This window comes from Coregonus lavaretus (genome assembly GCF_964263955.1).
Source record: "Coregonus lavaretus genome assembly, contig: HAP1_SCAFFOLD_325, whole genome shotgun sequence".
NCBI classification, from domain to species: domain Eukaryota; kingdom Metazoa; phylum Chordata; class Actinopteri; order Salmoniformes; family Salmonidae; genus Coregonus; species Coregonus lavaretus.
In genome coordinates, this window is record NW_028157163.1 from 196,719 (window position 1) to 218,152 (window position 21,434).

Below are 21,434 nucleotides of genomic sequence, written 5' to 3' on the forward strand. Positions count from 1 at the left end.
TTCACATCTGTATCTAACACAAGAGGGGTGTAAGATAAAGTCCACTCATTTCTACATGTCTCTGGTAGGAGACTACAGCTTTGTTTCCATGCACTATTTGTGATCTTCCGTGCTTTACATTTCAGCTGTGTCTGATATCCGTGACAGGGTTTTGAATCTAAAATAAGGGTATTAAGGGAAGAGAGAGTAAATGCACTGTGCAAACAAATCAAAGCCAATCTAAAGGACTAGAGAAAATCAGGACAGAAAGCTACAAGGATACACTAGTAGATCTTTGTAGATTGAAGGTGCTCTTTTGGGGCTAAATGGTCATCAAAAACAAGAAGAACCAAGGGGCACTAAAAACAAAGTTTAAATGCCTGTATTATGATGGCATGTTCAATAGAACAATATGTATAAAACCTCTGATGCGTTTCAGCTTAGCCTTCATCAGGGAGGACAATGACAAATCTCTATTGAACATGCCATCATAATAAAGGCATTTTTACTTCATGAAGAGTGCATTGGTCGCACTTATCTTTGATGAACAATCTAAAAAGGTACATTAACCCCTTTCAATGTGCGCTTCAAATAGCTTCGCCAGCACCATGGAACCAAAGGAATAGTGCCTAAAGTACAAACCCTGTCTATGGAGCGCGCACAGTAAGCTAATTGTATACTATATAGTGTATACTAAGAGGATACCATACGATCATTTACCAACAAGGTAGTCTGTCATCTCTGGGTCTTCCTTAAAGGGGAAACAGCTGATCCATTGCTGTAAGTCAGCGTCGTCTAAGGTCCTATTCCTTGTGATGTATAGAATCGTCAGCAACTCATAGCATGCAGCCTCTCCTTTGGCCGAGACCCAGTCCAGTATTCTTCTGGTTTGGTCAAAACGGTCAACTTCAGCCTGAATTTTACTGACTTCCTCCTCGTGAAGAACCTTGTGCTGGAACAGGTTTTCCACAATGAGGGGAAGATTATGGAGCCTTCCAATGAGACGTAGCCTTCCATTTCTAATGTACTCTAAAGCAGATTGTCTTGCAGAAGCCATGTCCCAGGTTGTGTCTGCAGCATCACTGGTATGTTTCAACACGTAGGATCTCTAGAAGACGAAAGTACATAGTCAGTTAATAGTAGAACAGTCAAATAATGATTAGGTTTATTTATTCAATTAAACTTTTTAGCCCATGTAAACAAAACATAAACCAACTAAATGTGAATGTATCTATTACAATGGCGTAAAACAAGAATATAAACTCAGCAAAAAAAGAAACATCCCTTTTTCAGGACCCTGTCTTTCAAAGATAATTCAGAGAAATCCAAATAACTTCACAGATCTTAATTGTAAAGGGTTTAAACACTGTTTCCCATGGTTGTTCAATTAACCATAAACAATTAATGAACATGCACCTGTGGACCGGTCGTTAAGACACTAACATCTTACAGACGGTAGGCAATTAAGGTCACAGTTTTGAAAACTTAGGGCAATAAAGAGGCCTTTCTACTGACTCTGAAAAACACCAAAAGAAAGATGCCCAGGGTCCCTGCTCATCTGAGTGAACGTGCCTTAGGCATGCTGCAAGGAGGCATGAGGACTGCAGATGTGGCCAGGGCAATAAATTGCAATGTCCGTACTGTGAGACGCCTAAGACAGCGCTACAGGGAGACAGGACGGAAAGCTGATCGTCCTCGCAGTGGCAGACCACGTGTAACAACACCTGCACAGGATCGGTACATCCAAACATCACACCTGCAAGACAGGTACAGGATGGCAGCAACAACTGCCCGAGTTACACCAGGAACGCACAATCCCTCCATCAGTGCTCAGACTGTCCGCAATAGGCTGAGAGAGGCTGGACTGAGGGCTTGTAGGTCTGTTGTAAGGCAGGTCCTCACCAGACATCACCGGCAACAAGGTCGCCTATGGGCACAAACCCACCATCGCTGGACCAGACAGGACTGGCAAAAAGTGCTCTTCATTGACGAGTCGCGGTTTTGTCTCACCAGAGGTGATAGTCGGATTCGCGTTTATCCTGGAAGGAATGAGCGTTACACCGAGGCCTGTACTCTGGAGCGGGATCAATTTGGAGGTGGAGGGTCAGTCATGGTCTGGGGCGGTGTGTCACAGCATCATCGGACTGAGCTTGTTGTCATTGCAGGCAATCTCAACGCTGTGCGTTACAGGGAAGACATCCTCCTCCCTCATGTGGTACCCTTCCTTCAGGCTCATCCTGACATGACCCTCCAGCATGACAATGCCACCAGCCATACTGCTCGTTCTGTGCGTGATTTTCCACAGCATCATCGGACTGAGCTTGTTGTCATTGTTACTTTTATTTTTTATTTTGCCCCACTGTGGCCAAGACCAAAGAGCTGTCAAAGGACACCAGAAACAAAATTGTAGACATGCACCAGGCTGGGAAGACTGAATCTGCAATAGGTAAGCAGCTTGGTTTGAAGAAATCAACTGTCCACTGATAATCTCCCTCGATCTGGGGCTCCACGCAAGATCTCACCCCGTGGGGTCAAAATGATCAAAGTGAGCAAAAATCCCAGAACCACACGGGGGCCCTAGTGAATGACCTGCAGAGAGCTGGGACCAAAGTATCAAAGCCTACCATCAGTAACACACTACGCCGCCAGGGACTCAAATCCTGCAGTGCCAGACGTGTCCCCCTGCTTAAGCCAGTACATGTCCAGGCCCGTCTGAAGTTTGCTAGAGTGCATTTGGATGACATATGGTCAGATGAAACCAAAATATAAATTTTTGGTAAAAACTCAACTCGTCGTGTTTGGAGGACAAAGAATGCTGAGTTGCATCCAAAGAACACCATACCTACTGTGAAGCATGGGGGTGGAAACATCATGCTTTGGGGCTTTTTTTCTCATTTTGTCTGTCATAGTTGACGTGTACCTATGATGAAAATTACAGGCCTCTCTCATCTTTTTAAGTGGGAGAACTTGCACAATTGGTGGCTGACTAAATACTTTTTTTCCCCACTGTATGTACCTCACTTGGCATCTGAAGACTTCACACTTTTTCGGCCGCAGTTTGATACCGTGCTTCCTCATCCGACTACGCACTCTTCTCAGGTCTTCCACATGTTCACTGAACGTCTTGGAATAGCAGAGAACACCGTCCAGATATGGAGAACAGCAGTCGTCTTGTGATCCTTCAAGTTGAGTTTCAGCTTAAGGTTCGGAATGCAGCCGATATCTCCATCTTCCTGTTGATATTAATTGATATTTGATATTCTTCCTGTGCAAACACATCAGATTCTTCGTACAGCATTCTTCTGACTATTTTCTGTTCCTCTTCCTGTAGATGTTCTAAGTCAACAGGTGGGAGCCATTTTTCTCCGGACCCAACTGGTGTGAGACTCTCTTTTCTCTGGTCACCATGGTGAAGCTGAGTGGAGCAAAGGAAAGCATCACTAGACTGACTCACATGCTTCGCCTGACAGTCAGGTGCTGTGATGACAGGTCTGATGTCATCCATCAGCTCTACCCAACCCAGCACTGTTCTCTGAGAGAGATAAATGTCATGTTGTGTGGAATTCTGAATTGGAATCTTTACCACCTTCGAGGCTCCACAGGGCACATCCACGAGGCATGGAGACCTTCTGGGCAATGGCTGTCCACGGCTGGCTCGAACATCATTGTTCCTCCCTCCGGCCAGGCTCTGATTCTACATTTCTATCATATTAGTGTCTCCTCTTCTCATAGGTCTATTATATGGACAACATCATATTAGTGTCTCCTCTTCTCATAGGTCTATTATATGGACAACATCATATTAGTGTCTCCTCTTCTCATAGGTCTATTATATGGACAACATCATATTAGTGTCTCCTCTTCTCATAGGTCTATTATATGGACAACATCATATTAGTGTCTCCTCTTCTCATTGGTCTATTATATGGACAACATCATATTAGTGTCTCCTCTTCTCATAGGTCTATTATATGGACAACATCATATTAGTGTCTCCTCTTCTCATACAGTTAGAAGTAATACCAGAGAGGTTGTTCTAACGAAAAAAAAGTGTAAAGCCTTTTTACTTTTTAGCAAAGATTATAAACAAGCCTTTTTACAGCCGAGCAAAGATTTTAAACAGCCTAATTTAAATTGGGATATGCTTAACACCCCGGCCATCCTACAATCTAAACTAGATGCCCTCAATCTCACACAAATTATCAACGAACCTACCAGGTACAACCCTAAATCCGTAAACATGGGTACCCTCATAGATATCATCCTGACTAACTTACCCTCTAAATACACCTCCGCTGTCTTCAACCAGGATCTCAGCGATCACTGCCTTATTGCCTGCGTCCGTAACGGGTCCGCGGTCAAACGACCACCCCTCATCACTGTCAAACGCTCCCAAAAACACTTCAGCGAGCAGGCCTTCCTAATTGACCTGGCCCAGGTATCCTGGATGGATATAGATCTCATTCCGTCAGTAGAGGATGCCTGGTTGTTCTTTAAAAGTAATTTCCTCTCAATCTTAAATAGACATGCCCCATTCAAAAAATACAGAACTAAGAACAGATATAGCCCCTGGTTCTCCTCAGACTTGACTGCCCTTGACCAGCACAAAAACATCCTGTGGCGTACTGCATTAGCATCAAATAGCCCCCGTGATATGCAACTTTTCAGGGAAGTTAGGAACCAATATACACAACCAGTTAGGAAAGCAAAGGCTAACTTTTTCAAACAGAAATGTGCATCCTGTAACACTAACTCCAAAAAGTTTTGGGACACTGTAAAGTCCATGGAAAATAAGAGCACTTCCTCCCAGCTGCCCACTGCACTGAGGCTAGGAAACACTATCACCACCGATAAATCTACAATAATCGAGAATTTCAACAAGCATTTTGCTACGGCTGGCCATGCTTTCCACCTGGCTACCACTACCCCGGCCACCAGCTCTGCACCCTCCGCTGCAACTTGCCCATGCCCCCCCCCGCTTCTCCTTCACACAAATCCAGACAGCTGATGTTCTAAAAGAGCTGCAAAATCTGGACCCCTACAAATCATCTGGGCTAGACAATCTGGACCCTTTCTTTCTAAAACTAGCCGCCGAAATTGTCGCAACCCCTATTACTAGCCTGTTCAACCTCTCTTTCGTAACGTCTGAGATCCCCAGAGATTGGAAAGCTGCCGCGGTCATCCCCCTCTTCAAAGGGGGTGACACTCTAGATCCAAACTGTTACAGACCCATATCCATCCTGCCCTGCCTTTCAAAAGTTTTTGAAAGCCAAGTCAACAAACAGATCACCGACCATTTCGAATCCCACCGTACCTTCTCCGCTATGCAATCCGGTTTCCGAGCTGGTCATGGGTGCACTTCAGCCACGCTCAAGGTCCTAAATGATATTATAACCGCGATCGATAATAGACAGTACTGTGCAGCCGTTTTCATTGACCTGGCCAAGGCTTTCGACTCTGTCAACCACCGCATTCTTATTGGCAGACTAAATAGCCTTGGTTTCTCAAATGACTGCCTCGCCTGGTTCACCAACTACTTCTCAGATAGAGTTCAATGTGTCAAATCGGAGGGCCTGTTGTCTGGACCTATGGCAGTCTCTATGGGGGTGCCACAGGGTTCAATTCTTGGGCCAACTCTTTTCTCTGTGTATATCAATGACGTCGCTCTTGCTGCTGGTGACTCTCAGATCCACCTCTACGCAGACGACACCATTTTGTATACATCTGGCCCTTCATTGGACACTGTGTTAACAAACCTCCAAACGAGCTTCAATTCCATACAACACTCCTTCAGTAGCCTCCAACTGCTCTTAAACACTAGTAAAACTAAATGCATGCTCTTCAACCGAACGCTGCTTGCACCCGCCCACCCGACTAGAATCACTACTCTAGACGGGTCTGACCTAGAGTATGTGGACAACTACAAATATCTAGGTGTCTGGTTAGACTGTAAACTCTCCTTCCAGACTCACATTAAGAATCTCCAATCCAAAGTTAAATCTAGAATCGGTTTCCTATTTCGCAACAAAGCCTCCTTCACTCATGCTGCCAAACATGCCCTCGTAAAACTGACTATCCTACCGATCCTTGACTTCGGCGATGTCATTTACAAAATAGCCTCCAACACTCTACTCAGCAAATTGGATGTTGTCTATCACAGTGCCATCCGTTTTGTCTCCAAAGCCCCATATAATACCCACCACTGTGACCTGTACGCTCTTGTTGGCTGGTCCTCACTACATATTCGTCGCCAAACCCACTGGCTCCAGGCCATCTATAAATCACTGCTAGGCAAATCCCCGCCTTATCTTAGCTCATTGGTCACCATAGCAACACCCACCCGTAGTCTGCGCTCCAGCGGGTATATCTCACTGGTCATCCCCAAAGCCAACACCTCCTTTGGCCGCAATTCCTTCCAGTTCTCTGCTGCCAATGACTGGAACAAATTGCAAAAATCTCTGAAGCTGGAGACACTTATCTCCCTCACTAACTTTAAGCATCAGTTGTCAGAGCACCTTACCGATCACTGCACCTGTACACAGCCCATCTGAAATTAGCCCGCCCAACTACCTCATCCCTATATTGTTATTTATTTTGCTCATTTGTACCCAGTATCTCTATTTGCACATCATCTCTTGCACATCATTCCAGTGTTAATACTAAATTGTAATTATTTTGCACTATAGCCTATTTTATTGCCTTACCTCCATAACTTGCTAAATTTGCACACTGTATATTAATTGTATTTCTGTTGTATTTTTGACTTTGTTTTGTTTTACCCCATATGTAACTCTGTGTTGTTGTTTTTATCGCACTGCTTTGCTTTATCTTGGCCAGGTCGCAGTTGTAAATGAGAACTTGTTCTCAACTGGTTTACCTGGTTAAATAAAGGTGAAATAAAATAAAAAAATAATAATAATAATAATTTGTGAAATTGTTTACTTGACATGTCATTGTGTGAGACTTGGTGCTCACGGAATCAGTAGGCTATTAAACAAACACTCAAACAGGAAACAGAAGCAGGATCTGTCTTATTTCTGTAGATATATTGATGATTTATAAAAACAGTCACATTTAACAGTTAGGCTGTTGATTATAGACTTAATTAAGTTGGTGTCTTCTCTCCTCATTTTTCTTGGACAATTAAGGCAAGGGCTGTTTTCTCGTCTCCTAACTCCACTGCTGCCTCCGCCGCATTGTTCTAAACACCAATATGCTGCTTAACTTTGCTATTATGCACATAGCAACATGGTCTAGGAAAAGGCATCAATTCAACTGCGCACTGATGTTTCAGAAACTCGTGGGAAGCGACCGCTATCCAACGTGGGAGAAAGCGCATTTGTTATAAAATAATATTTGTATTAAGTGTTGCATCATTGTTCTTACGTAATATAACCATGTACAATTTCAGTAGCACGTCTTATTGATGGACTGTGCCATCCCCACGACCTCCACAATGGATTAGTCCACTCAGACAGGCCTCCACAATGGATCAGTCCACTCAGACAGGCGCCAATCAGACAGGTGTCTTGTACACCATTCAATGTTTTTTTGTTTTTTGCTACTGCTCAATTAAAATAAATCTCGGTCGACCAGCAGCCTATCGACCAAACAATCGACTAAAGGGGGTCAGCCCTAATGAAGATACCCTCAAATTAAAGCTGACAGGCTGCACTTTAACCTCATAGTCATTGTATCATTTAAAATCAAAATACAGAGCCAAAACAACAATACATGTGTCACTGTCCCAAAACCTTTTGTAGCTCACTGTATATCACTAGTTACTTTCATAGTGACTTAAGTTACATCACATTATTGAATGATAGCTGAGGCCCAATGAGAAACAGTGATCTCACCTGGAGTATGGACTTGTGGTTCTGTCTCTGAAGGTGATCGGTCTATCAATGGACCTGATACTGTTCTGGGAAACAACTGTGGAGGTAGGTGATGTTCCTCCCCACTGAACTCTGTTTAACAATTAAACAAAAACAATCATTTAAATTGTAAGTGAAATATTGAGTTAACAGCTTATCCTGTAAACCTAACACACTGTACACACGTACCTGGGATCTCCATTTGGTCGATCCATGGAGTGGTCACTTTTCACGGACAGACAGCTTGATGCAGGAGATACTGTCTGCAGAAGCCTTTACAAATACAGACACAGTTTGAGTGAAAATTCATATTTCTAGGAAATCATTCAAAGAAAATAAAAGCTGTACTTACACTGATGGACTAACGGTAAGATACAACAAACACACTAACAGACTCAGATGAACATTAGACCTACCTAGCAAACCTATACTTTAACCCATGTAGACCTACCTAGCAAACCTATACTTTAACCCATGTAGACCCAGCTAGCAAACCTTTACTTTAACCCATGTAGACCTACATACACAGATATGTGCTAGCCATCCATCTTCCTAGTTTACAAGATAACACACAATCTAGCACCTCCACCTCTGAGGGTCTTTGTCAACCTCTGCTCAGAGCAAAATAGCAGGGTTACAGGGTTACAGGGTTACAGGGTTACAGGGTTACAGGGTTACAGGGTTACATGGGTTACAGGGGGGTTACAGGGTTACAGGGTTACAGGGTTACATGGGTTACAGGGGGGTTACAGGGTTACAGGGTTACAGGGTTACAGGGTTACAGGGTTACAGGGTTACAGGGTTACATGGGTTACAGGGGGGTTACAGGGTTACAGGGTTACAGGGTTACATGGGTTACAGGGGGGTTACAGGGTTACAGGGTTACAGGGTTACAGTGGGGTTACAGGGTTACATGGTTACAGGGTTACAGGGTTACAGGGGGGTTACAGGGTTACAGGGGGGTTACAGGGTTACAGGGTTACAGGGGAGTTACAGGGTTACAGGGTTACAGGGTTACAGGGTTACAGGGTTACAGGGGGGTTACAGGGGGGTTACAGGGTTACGGGGGGTTACAGGGTTACAGGGTTACAGGGTTACAGGGTTACAGGGGGGTTACAGGGTTACATGGTTACAGGGTTACAGGGTTACAGGGGGGTTACAGGGTTACAGGGGGGTTACAGGGTTACAGGGTTACAGGGTTACAGGGGGGTTACAGGGTTACAGGGGGGTTACAGGGTTACAGGAGGGTTACAGGGTTACAGGGGGGTTACAGGGTTACAGGGGGGTTACAGGGTTACAGGAGGGTTACAGGGGGGTTACAGGGTTACAGGGGGGTTACAGGGTTACAGGGTTACAGGGTTACAGGGGGGTTACAGGGTTACAGGAGGGTTACAGGGTTACAGGGTTACAGGAGGGTTACAGGAGGGTTACAGGGTTACAGGAGGGTTACAGGAGGGTTACAGGAGGGTTACAGGGTTACAGGAGGGTTACAGGGTTACAGGAGGGTTACAGGGTTACAGGGTTATAGGGTTACAGGGTTATAGGGTTACAGGAGGGTTACAGGGTTACAGGGTTACAGGAGGGTTACAGGGTTACAGGGTTATAGGGTTACAGGGTTACAGGGTTTTGGGGGGTTACAGGGTTACAGGGTTACAGGGTTACAGGAGGGTTACAGGGTTACAGGAGGGTTACAGGGTTATAGGGTTACAGGGTTGGCCTTTTTTTTTTTTGTCTCGCCTAGGGCGGCAGAACAGCCATGACCAGCCCTGGTTGTTCCCCTGCCTGGGACCTGCAGATGGAAATAGCTGTTTGCTAAATATGGTAGGCTACAACCCATCATTTCTCAAGTCTACTGAGACTTTTAGGTTTTTGTTGTACATTGTCCCTGTTCAAATAAACTTCATAAATGAATAATCTAACCAACTCTTCCATTGCCATTCAACATATTACCAACCTGTCTGGAGGTATATTGACCCTACTACAACCCATAAAACAGGTAGATATATACATACAAATGAGCTTTTATGAACAAAATTAATGTGTTGGCGAGCTTAACTAACTTTTCTAAAATAAAGGACCCGACCGTTGAGGCAATTTGCTTGCCGGAACTCATCCACTCACACGCTGAGCTCGCAGTGCATCAGGGGTGTATTCAGTGGTGCACACAGTAGCAACAGAAAAGGTTTTGCAACGAAAACGAGAGTTTTTATTGGTCAAATACAGGTAGGTCCCTCCCGTTAGCTCGTCCCTAAATATATTATACCTTCACTTATACTTCCGTGTATAACAAAAACATTAGTGGGGGGCGTTCAGCAAGATGCATCGTTTTGGAACGTTATACGCAATAAGCATGTGGAATAGCGTCGACTCTAGGCTACTCTTGGCATTTCTATAGGCAACGTTTGGCTACTGAACGTGGCAGTGTTGTCGTAATCACCGGCAGGTGTGCTAAAACGGTAGCTGCCTGTGGAGTATTAATTACAACACACTGTAGCAAAACGTTTAGCAACGAAACCGACAGTTTCTCACCGGACAAATTCAGGCTTAATTGTTTATTAATTGTTTATTAATTATTGGAACAGCCGGTAGCTGCACATGAAATGGACACATTTCACCGACATTATGAAAACACTAACATAACCCAGATAGGTAATTTACCTGTCTTCCTCCATATTGTCTTCCTCCATATTTTATTCACTCTCCCCAGGCTGTCGGGGGATTTCCATCTTGTCCTTCTCAGAAATGACGGTGGATGAAAGTCCAAGGCACTTTACTGTTGCTCAGCATATTTTACAGAAAGGCATATATTGTTTTCCTATTGTGGAAAAGCTGTTGTCGACGTTGTTCAGATATGGCCTCCTAAACTCATGACATTATTTCACATACATAAAGGGCAGTTACCAAAGTTTAGACTAGTTAAATGCCTACTGTTTTTATTGTGAGTTATAGGCTGTATTAAACTTTAAGAATTTGATAGCCTATACACAACTTGATATAAACTATCTTGATTCAATATAGTCCGCAGCCCAGACTTTCGGTGCTAACGTTACGTCGTCCTTAAAACGCGTCCATAGAAATAAACCTGCACCGAGTTCTCTTGTCGAAATAATAATGCTCCTATGGTCATGTAAAACTATTGGTCTCTAGACCTGTAATAAACCACGATTTTTGCTATCTTAAATTCAAAAAACAAAAAATATTACCTTCATAACGCAGTTGTCTTAAAATGGCAGTTGCATAAGTTGCTTTTTACTTTCACTTTTAAGTTATTTGGTAACTCCGATGATGTATATAAACCCTAGATTGCGTATGCTATGTATTGACCATTGAGAGTCTTTAACGCCTCCCGGTCGGCCATATTGGCACCACCCAGTAGCAGTCTTCCGTTCTACAGTATTTCAATTGAATGTTTCAAGGACAAAATTAAATGTATTTAAGTATTTTTTGTTGTTGTAGTGGGGAGAGCAACATTAGTAAAGACAAAAAACGAATGTAGACATTAATAAATGCATTTCTATAGCTTCTGAAATATTTTTTTTACACCGTTGAGGGAGTGCCAACATGGAGTCGTGGTGGCTTCAATACAGCGCCCCCTAGCTATCATCTAGTGTATATATAAATCGTTGGGTAACTCCCAGTGTGTTTGTTGCTGCGTAATAAAGAGGACGTTTTATTTTGTTCTGTATGGATTACGAGAGGACAAGTCCCGACCTGTTAAACGCACAACAGAGACAAAGCCCGAGTGTCGGATATTGAATGAATGAACCGGTAAGGGTTAGGCAGCATGACCATTAGAAATACCATGTATATTAGTACAATAATCTTCAGTAAAGACCTACACTCCAGTTTAGTCCCAGGAACGTGAGCAGCGGCCAGGTGAGCGTTGAAGGAGTCTTTCACTGGTAACTTCAGTGGTGTAGTGGAGGGTATGTAGGCCATATACTCACTTCCCCACTGATGTGTATTAGTAGTGTAGTGGAGGTATCCGCCGTATCAATTATATAGTACAATAAAGAAACCACGCACAAAGTAGCCTACACAATTGCAAAGCACGTGAAATATATTGACATGCGCGCTGCACACATTTATTTTGTATTTGTTTTATTTTACCTTTATTTAACTAGGCAAGTCTGTTAAGAACAAATTCTTATTTACAATGACAGCCTACCAAAAGGCCTCCTGCGGGGACGGGGACTGCGATTAAAAATAAAACACACATCAAGACAAGAGAGACACCACAACACTACATACAGAGAGACACCACAACACTACATAAAGAGAGACCTAAGACAACAACATAGCATGGCAGCAACACAACATGACAACACAGCACGGTAGCAACACAACATGGTACAAACATTATTGGACACAGACAACAGCACAAAGGGCAAGAAGGTAGAGACAATAATACATCACGCGAAGCAGCCACAACTATCAGAAAGAGTGTCCATGACTGAGTCTTTGAATGAAGAGATGGAGATGAAACAGTCTCGTTAAGTTTTTTTTTTTTTTTGCAGCTCGTTCCAGTCGCTAGCTGCAGCGAACTGACAAGAGGAGCGACCCAGGGATGTGTGTGTTTTGGGGACCTTTAACAGAATGTGACTGGCAGAACGGGTGTTGTATGTGGAGGATGAATAATATCAGTCAGCAAGAGCGCGCTGCCGTCTTCTTCTTCTTCAATGGTATTATGGCGGTGCGCAAACAAGCGTAAGCGGGTCATACCACCACCTACTGTCTGCAGCTCTCAACTGGTTGTGCGCTGTTTGAATGAACATTTCTAAAGGCTTTCCTCCAAAAACCTTCTAAATTAAATCTTGACTGCAAAGTGTGCTTACCTGGCAGAATGATATGATGATTTGGATCAATCGGGAGGGCATTTGTTTAGCAAACTCTGCCATCACACTGGAAGCCTACATTGTAGCCAACAGAAACACCGCTATCCAAAACGTCTCTCGCTAGGTGCCATTTAATTAAAGGGCAAATACACCCTCACAAAAATATATTTTCTAGAGTGTGATTTAAGAGTGAAACCCCCACAACAAATGTAGGAAAACCCATAAAAAACTATAGGAAAACAGAACTTTTCACACCAGGGGCCTTTCCTTCGCAGGTCGTTTGGGAAATGTTTTGTGAAATTAGAGTTTCATTACAGATCTACTTCTCCAGGCTCCACTACACCATTTCAGAAAGCTTTATTTAAATATGATTTGAAACAAAGTAAATACTGTCAAAACCACGTCCTAAAAAGCCCATATTTTACAGTTTTTTTTATCGCTTTGGTACTATTTTCAAGTATGTGGTTAAATTTCACAACTCTTAGTACGAAACTCAAAACAGATCATCAAAAAGTTTAAGCACATTTTCAATTGAACAACACACAAAGTCACACAGAAACTTTTTCACCAAACCTAATCAGTGTTTTATCTAGAAATACCTTTCATATAAAGTAATTACCTTTCACAATGCAATGCTCACAACACTTTTCATATGATTTTCTTCTCATTTGATTAAATACATTTGACCATCACTTAATCCAACTGCGCTTAATGGTTATTCACTTAACCGTTTGGTAAACCTATAGATTTTGTCTACTATGTATGGATTTTGAAAACTACAGAAACAAAATGTGAGTTTGTAAAGTATAAACATCTAAATTACATGTATGATACATGATAACCATACATAATGACTACTCATTATTGCTAATTGATTTCACATAGTGGGAACCACAATTGGCTACACCTAGCCACTTTTTAAATATTTTTTATTACATGAGCAAAAATATTCAATTTTATTTGGAACGGCAAGTCAGACAAAATTAAACAGGCCTATTTATATAATGAATATGAATTCAGAGGGAAGAAATTATTAAATATGAAAACATTAGACCTCTCACTAAAAGCTTCAGTCATACAAAAGTTATATTTAAATCCGAACTGGTTCTCTAGCAGATTAGTAAGAATGTGTCACCCCGTGTTCTAGAATGGCTTTTTTCCCTTTATTCAGATTACAACCTCTCACTTTCAGTTATTTGAAAAGGAAATCATCTCCAAAATATCGCTATTTAAAAAAACAGGCCATAGAAAGTTGGTTGCAATTTCAGTTTAATCCATCAGAAACGACAGAACCAATATTACAACAAATATGATGGTTCAACTCAAATATTACTAATTGATAAAAACAAAAACATTACTTTTGGAAAGGATGTTTAAAAATTGTATAATCTTTGTAAATGATATTATAAATATGACTGGTGGAGTTGTGTCACACATACAGCTAACAAAAATATATGGAATTGTCTGCTCTACTCAAAATTACAACCAACTGATTGCAGCGTTACTGCAAAATAGAAGAGTCCAGTGGAAGGGGAGAAAGTTAGGAACTTATCTGTTGGCCCTGCATTAAAGACTAAAATTAGTTAAAGAAAATTGTGATAAATAAAAAACTATACCAATTTAATTTAAGGACCAAAGGATTGACAGCTTTGCCATATAGATTGCAAACTAGTTCGATGTACCGATTACATGGCACATGGTTTATGAACTGCTAAACAAAACGACGCCGGATTCAAAACTTATTCCAATTTAAATTAAAGAGCTCGTGAACAAGGGCTCCTTCAGAGAGGTGGGCATTGGCCCCATCAAAGATATCAAAGAGGTGGGCATTGGCCCCATCAAAGATATCAGAGAGGTGGGCATGGGCCCCATCAAAGATATTAAAGAGGTGGGCATTGGCCCCATCAAAGATATCAGAGAGATGGGCATGGGCCCCGTCAAAGATATCAAAGAGGTGGGCATGGGCCCCATCAAAGATATCAGAGAGGAGGGCATGGGCCCCATCAAAGATATCAGAGAGGTGGGCATTGGCCCCATCAAATATATCAAAGAGGTGGGCATGGGCCCCATCAAAGAGGTCAAAGAGGTGGGCATTGGCCCCATCAAAGAGGTGGGCATGGGCCCCATCAAAGATATCAGAGAGGTGGGCATGGGCCCCATCAAAGATATCAAAGAGGTGGGCATTGGCCCCATCAAAGATATCAAAGAGGTGGGCATGGGCCCCATCAAAGAGGTCAAAGAGGTGGGCATTGGCCCCATCAAAGATATCAAAGAGGTGGGCATGGGCCCGTCAAAGATATCAGAGAGGTGGGCATTGGGCCCCATCAAAGATATCAGAGAGGTGGGCATGGGCCCCGTCAAAGAGCTGGACATCAGAGAGAGGGAGGCAGACGGCAGGGAATTGTTGTGTCTAATGAAGTCCGGGCCATCGTCATTGACCATGTGGTAAACAGAGGACATGGCAGAGGCTGACAGATTAGTTCACCCCAATCTGAAAAGATCCAACTGTCAATTCGATCATGAGAACATTTTGCCAAGAGAACCGGTAAGTCTGCAGGATATGCACTATGCTTTACCATTACATTTACAGTAAATTACATATTGTAATGCATGTAAATTCACAAAACATTTTTACAGTATTCTTACAGTATGATCTATTGACAGTATACTCTGTTCTACCCTCAGTATTGACAGAAGACCCCGTGGTGGTGGCCGTGTGCTGACCGACCAGCAGGAGCGGACAGTGGTGGAAATGGGGAGGGCCAGGAATGACATACGGCTGTCTGAAATAAAGCAGGCCATTGAGGAGAATGATGACATCTTTACCAATGTAGCATCCATCAGTCTACCAACAATCACCTGCCTTTTGAAGAGACACCAGGTATCTATGGAACACATTTACCTGGTGCCTTTTGAAGAGACACCAGGTATCTATGGAACACATTTACCTAGTGCCTTTTGAAGAGACACCAGGTATCTATGGAACACATTAACCTGGTGCCTTTTGAAGAGACACCAGGTATCTATGGAACACATTTACCTGGTGCCTTTTGAAGAGACACCAGGTATCTATGGAACACATTTACCTGGTGCCTTTTGAAGAGACACCAGGTATCTATGGAACACATTTACCTGGTGCCTTTTGAAGAGGCACCAGGTATCTATGGAACACATTGACCTGGCGCCTTTTGAAGAGACACCAGATATCTATGGAACACATTTACCTGGTGCCTTTTGAAGAGGCACCAGGTATCTATGGAACACATTGACCTGGTGCCTTTTGAAGAGAAACGACGACCGGGTGAAACAACTGCGGGCCGAGTATGTTCAGGTGCAGCACTATATACTGTATTACTGTTGCTATTAAATCACAGCTACTTCACAATATTATACTGGAACTGTACTGTAGAAATAATAAATATATTTTTTAGAGGGTGATGGAGCTCGATGCTGCTGTGAACCATCGCAGGTATATATCTTTGTTGATGAAGCGCGCTTCAACCTGGCCAGAACTCAGCGCCGTGGGCGGAACCTCATCGGCCAACAGGCGACCGTCCAAGTGCCTGGACAACGTCTCGGGGGGGGGAAACACCTCCATGTGCGCAGCTCTCTCTGTAGATGGTGTGATAGGACGCAGGCCATTACTTGGATCCTACAAACGCTGCACACCTCATTGTGTTTCTCAAGGTGAAAGGGGTCGCCTACACTACAGTAAAGTGTATGTGGAGACCCCTTCAAATGAGTGGATTCGGCTATTTCAGCCACACCCGTTGCTGACAGGTCTTTAAAATCGAGCCCACAGCCATGCAATCTCCATAGACAAACATTGGCAGTAGAATGGCCTTACTGAAGAGCTCAGTGACTTTCAACGTGGCACCGTTATAGGATGCCACCTTTCCAGCAAGTCTATGGGGCCTAGTGATCACTGACAGATCCTTCCTTCCTCCTGTCTGTAGTCTAGTGATCACTGACAGATCCTTCCTTCCTCCTGCCTGCAGTCTAGTGATCACTGACAGATCCTTCCTTCCTCCTGTCTGCAGTCTAGTGATCACTGACAGATCCTTCCTTCCTCCTGTCTGCAGTCTAGTGATCACTGACAGATCCTTCCTTCCTCCTGTCTGCAGTCTAGTGATCACTGACAGATCCTTCCTTCCTCCTGTCTGTAGTCTAGTGATCACTGACAGATCCTTCCTTCCTCCTAGTGATCACTGACAGATCCTTCCTTCCTCCTAGTGATCACTGACAGATCCTTCCTTCCCCCTGTCTGCAGTCTAGTGATCACTGACAGATCCTTCCTTCCTCCTGTCTGCAGTCTAGTGATCACTGACAGATCCTTCCTTCCTCCTAGTGATCACTGACAGATCCTTCCTTCCTCCTAGTGATCACTGATAGATCGCTTCTTCAGCCTCTCCAACTGTGTGTGTGTGTGTGTCAGTGTGTGTTGGGTACAGCAGAAGATATTCTTTCAAAATAATATTTATTTCTTTATTTTAAGACAGATATTGATGCCATAAGTCAATGGTGCCACCTGTCAATGATTTTAGAGTAATGATGATTTTTCTCCAGAGGTGGGCAGGAAGATCTGATCACAATGCATCTTAATTGTCTAAAATGAATAAATAAAATGTTATTTTGAAAGAATATCTGTCAAATAATTTGCATACAGGGAGGGACCAGGACATCTGGTCACAAAGTGGGCACAGAGGATGGATAGGAGACACATTTTAATACCAGGTGTAAACCTGCATGTCTGAACATGTGGGCACAGTCAGAATGTGGACACATGTTAGAAACAAGTATAAACAGGGCTAATGAAACTAGTTGAAGAGAACAGGAAGGAACAGACAGGAGGACTGGTTGAAGAGAACAGGAAGGAACAGACAGGAGGACTGGTTAAAGAGAACAGGAAGGAACAGACAGGAGGACTGGTTGAAGAGAACAGGAAGGAACAGACAGGAGGACTGGTTGAAGAGAACAGGAAGGAACAGACAGGAGGACTGGTTGAAGAGAACAGGAAGGAACAGACAGGAGGACTGGTTGAAGAGAACAGGAAGGAACAGACAGGAGGACTGGTTAAAGAGAACAGGAAGGAACAGACAGGAGGACTGGTTGAAGAGAACAGGAAGGAACAGACAGGAGGACTGGTTGAAGAGAACAGGAAGGAACAGACAGGAGGACTGGTTGAAGAGAACAGGAAGGAACAGACAGGACCGATGTTCAATATCATTATCAACAAACATCTCAGTGATTCACAAATATAAACAAGATATTCTCATTATTATTATTATTATTATTATTCTATAATCGTACTCCCGATATCCCCGCCCCCAATGCATTCCTACCACTGTGGTCTTTATTTCTCATAATGACGTAATGACGCATTCTGTTAGTTCTTATTCAATGATATGAAGGCAAACAAACATATCACACTCACTGTGTATCCCAAATAGCATCCTATTCCTTTGATAGTGCACTACTTTAGACCAGGGCCCTGTGTAGGGTTGGATATCTCTGCCGTCTACAGGGAGAACCCATCCGCCATCGCTGCTCTCCTCAGAAGAGCCTGGTCTAAAGTAGTGCACTATAATATTTGGGACGGAGGACACTTCCTTTTAGCTGCTGCTGAGCGTCTCTTTACAGATCATTCGGGGGTTTGCAAAATACTGTTAGCTTTCCCCAAAATGTGCAGGTTTTCCAGAAATCCTGGTTGGATGGTTCCGGATTTCCTGCTTGTTCCCTCCTGATTCTGGGAGTCTTCCAACTGGGATTTCTGGAAACCTGGGAATTGTGAAAATGTTACCGGAATTTTGCAATCCTATGAGTTAAATAAGGAGTACATATTGCATAAACCCAATTCCTCAAACATTAGCAACTAGCTCAACCAAACATTAGCAACTAGCTCAACCAAACATTAACAACTAGCTCAACCAAACATTAGCAACTAGCTCAACCAAACATTAGCAAATAGCTCAACCAAACATTAGCAACTAGCTCAACCAAACATTAGCAACTAGCTCAACCAAACATTAGCAACTAGCTCAACCAAACATTAGCAACTAGCTCAACCAAACATTAGCAACTAGCTCAACCAAACATTAGCAACTAGCTCAACCAAACATTAGCAACTAGCTCAACCAAACATTAGCACCTAGCTCAACCAAACATTAGCAACTAGCTCAACCAAACATTAGCACCTAGCTCAACCAAACATTAGCAACTAGCTCAACGCAAAGATAAACTTACATACAATATTTGACGTAAAGTCCTCTGATATAGCAAGAATAGCAATTTAATGTTTTTTTTTAATTTTATTTTTTATCAACAATCACAAGATATAACATATATACATTTCACCAGAACAAAAGCAAGCTCGATTTTAACATTCTGATCTTTAAACGTTTCGTATTGCAACACGTAAACACACATACAAATACAAGTTCAAAGGGGAGGAGGGACATGTTTTTTAAAAACATCTCTATACATTTAAAATGCACCAAAACAGTTTAAAAACCAGATAACCAAACGTCAGTAATATGCTCCAGTGATAACGGCCACTGTGTGCTGCAGGCCTCTCTAGGGGCAGAGTCACAAATGGAACCCTATTCCCTATATAGTGCACTACTTTAGACCTGGAACCCTATTCCCTATATAGTGCACTACTTTAGACCTGGAACCCTATTCCCTATATAGTGCACTACTTTAGACCTGGAACCCTATTCCCTATATAGTGCACTACTTTAGACCTGGAACCCTATTCCCTATATAGTGCACTACTTTAGACCTGGAACCCTATTCCCTATATAGTACACTACTCTAGACCTAGAACCCTATTCCCTATATAGTACACTACTTTAGACCTAGAACCCTATTCCCTATATAGTGCACTACTTTAGACCTGGAACCCTATTCCCTATATAGTACACTACTTTAGACCTGGAACCCTATTCCCTATATAGTGCACTACTTTAGACCTGGAACCCTATTCCCTATATAGTACACTACTTTAGACCTGGAACCCTATTCCCTATATAGTGCACTACTTCTGACCAGGTCCCATAGGCCCTATATAGGGAATAGGGTGCCATTGGAGACGCTGACTAGGTGGTTAGGATGACTGACGACCTTTAAGGGTTGATATCCTTGTCCTGTGTGATGTCATGTCCATACAGAGCGGTCCGGGGTTAGAGGTTAAATGGCGACCAGGGGGTTGGCTAGTTGATTGGTGCCTGTCTTGGAGTTTAGACTGAAGCTTGATATTCCATTAACTGTAAAATACACACACAGACACACACACACACACACACACACACACACACACACACACACACACACACAGACACACACACACACACACACACACACACACACACACACACACACACGGGAAAGTAAAATGAGCGTCAACCCAGAAACAGAGCGATATACATGTAGTCAGGGTCCGACGGTAGAGGTAGTTTTAGACTAGTGGGAGAGGTAGAGTTGATTCTAACCCAACGTTTCCTCATCCTGGTCCTGGGAACCGTTTCCTCATCCTGGTCCTGGGAACCGTTTCCTCATCCTGGTCCTGGGTACCCGAAGAGGTGCACATTGTGGTTGTTGCCCTAGCACTACACACCTGATTCAGATCATCAAAAGGCTTGATGAGTTGATTAGTTGAATCAAGTGTGTTAATGCTAGGGCAAAAACAACAAAAAAGTGCACCCGTTGGGAGTCCCCCAGGACCAGGATTGGGAAACACTGCACTACACATTACAGTAGCATGGTAAGCGTGTACGTGGCGCCCTCCTGTGGTGGAGATGAGTTATTGCACTACTATACAATTTTCTGCGAAGGAAGTCTACACTGGACACTACAGACTGGGAAGGTAGTCTACACTGGACACTACAGACTGGGAAGGTAGTCTACACTGGACACTACAGACTGGGAAGGTAGTCTACACTGGACACTACAGACTGGGAAGGTAGTCTACACTGGACACTACAGACTAGGAAGGTAGTCTACACTGGACACTACAGACTGGGAAGGTAGTCTACACTGGACACTACAGACTGGGAAGGTCGTCTACACTGGACACTACAGACTGGGAAGGTAGTCTACACTGGACACTACAGACTGGGAAGGTAGTCTACACTGGACACTACAGACTGGGAAGGTAGTCTACACTGGACACTACAGACTGGGAAGGTAGTCTACACTGGGCATTACAGACTGGGAAGGTAGTCTACACTGGACACTACAGACTGGGAAGGTAGTCTACACTGGACACTACAGACTGGGAAGGTAGTCTACACTGGACACTACAGACTGGGAAGGTAGTCTACACTGGACACTACAGACTGGGAAGGTGGTCTACACTGGACACTACAGACTGGGAAGGTAGTCTACACTGGGCACTACAGACTGGGAAGGTAGTCTACACTGGACACTACAGATTGGGAAGGTAGTCTACACTGGACACTACAGACTGGGAAGATATGTCTACACTGGACACTACAGACTGGGAAGGTAGTCTACACTGGACACTACAGATTGGGAAGGTAGTCTACACTGGACACTACAGACAGGGAAGATATGTCTACACTGGACACTACAGACTGGGAAGGTAGTCTACACTGGACACTACAGACTGGGAAGGTAGTCTACACTGGACACTACAGACTGGGAAGGTAGTCTACACTGGACACTACAGACTGGGAAGGTGGTCTACACTGGACACTACAGACTGGGAAGGTGGTCTACACTGGAC

General features: G+C 43.4%; 1 long non-coding RNA gene across 2 annotated transcripts; it reads right to left on the minus strand.

The window, feature by feature from the left end:
• Window positions 1-987: 987 nt before the first annotated feature.
• On the minus strand, window positions 988-11,099 carry LOC311125736. Of its 2 annotated transcripts, none has more exons than XR_014612905.1 (4): window positions 10,512-10,657; window positions 8,043-8,126; window positions 7,836-7,946; window positions 988-1,087 (listed from the first exon to the last, which is right to left on the minus strand). It is a non-coding gene; the product is annotated as an uncharacterized lncRNA (long non-coding RNA). The 2 variants fall into 2 exon arrangements; XR_014612906.1 differs by lacking the exon at window positions 10,512-10,657 and adding an exon at window positions 11,057-11,099 and having other exon boundaries at window positions 989-1,087.
• Between the last annotated feature and the right edge of the window lie 10,335 nt (window positions 11,100-21,434).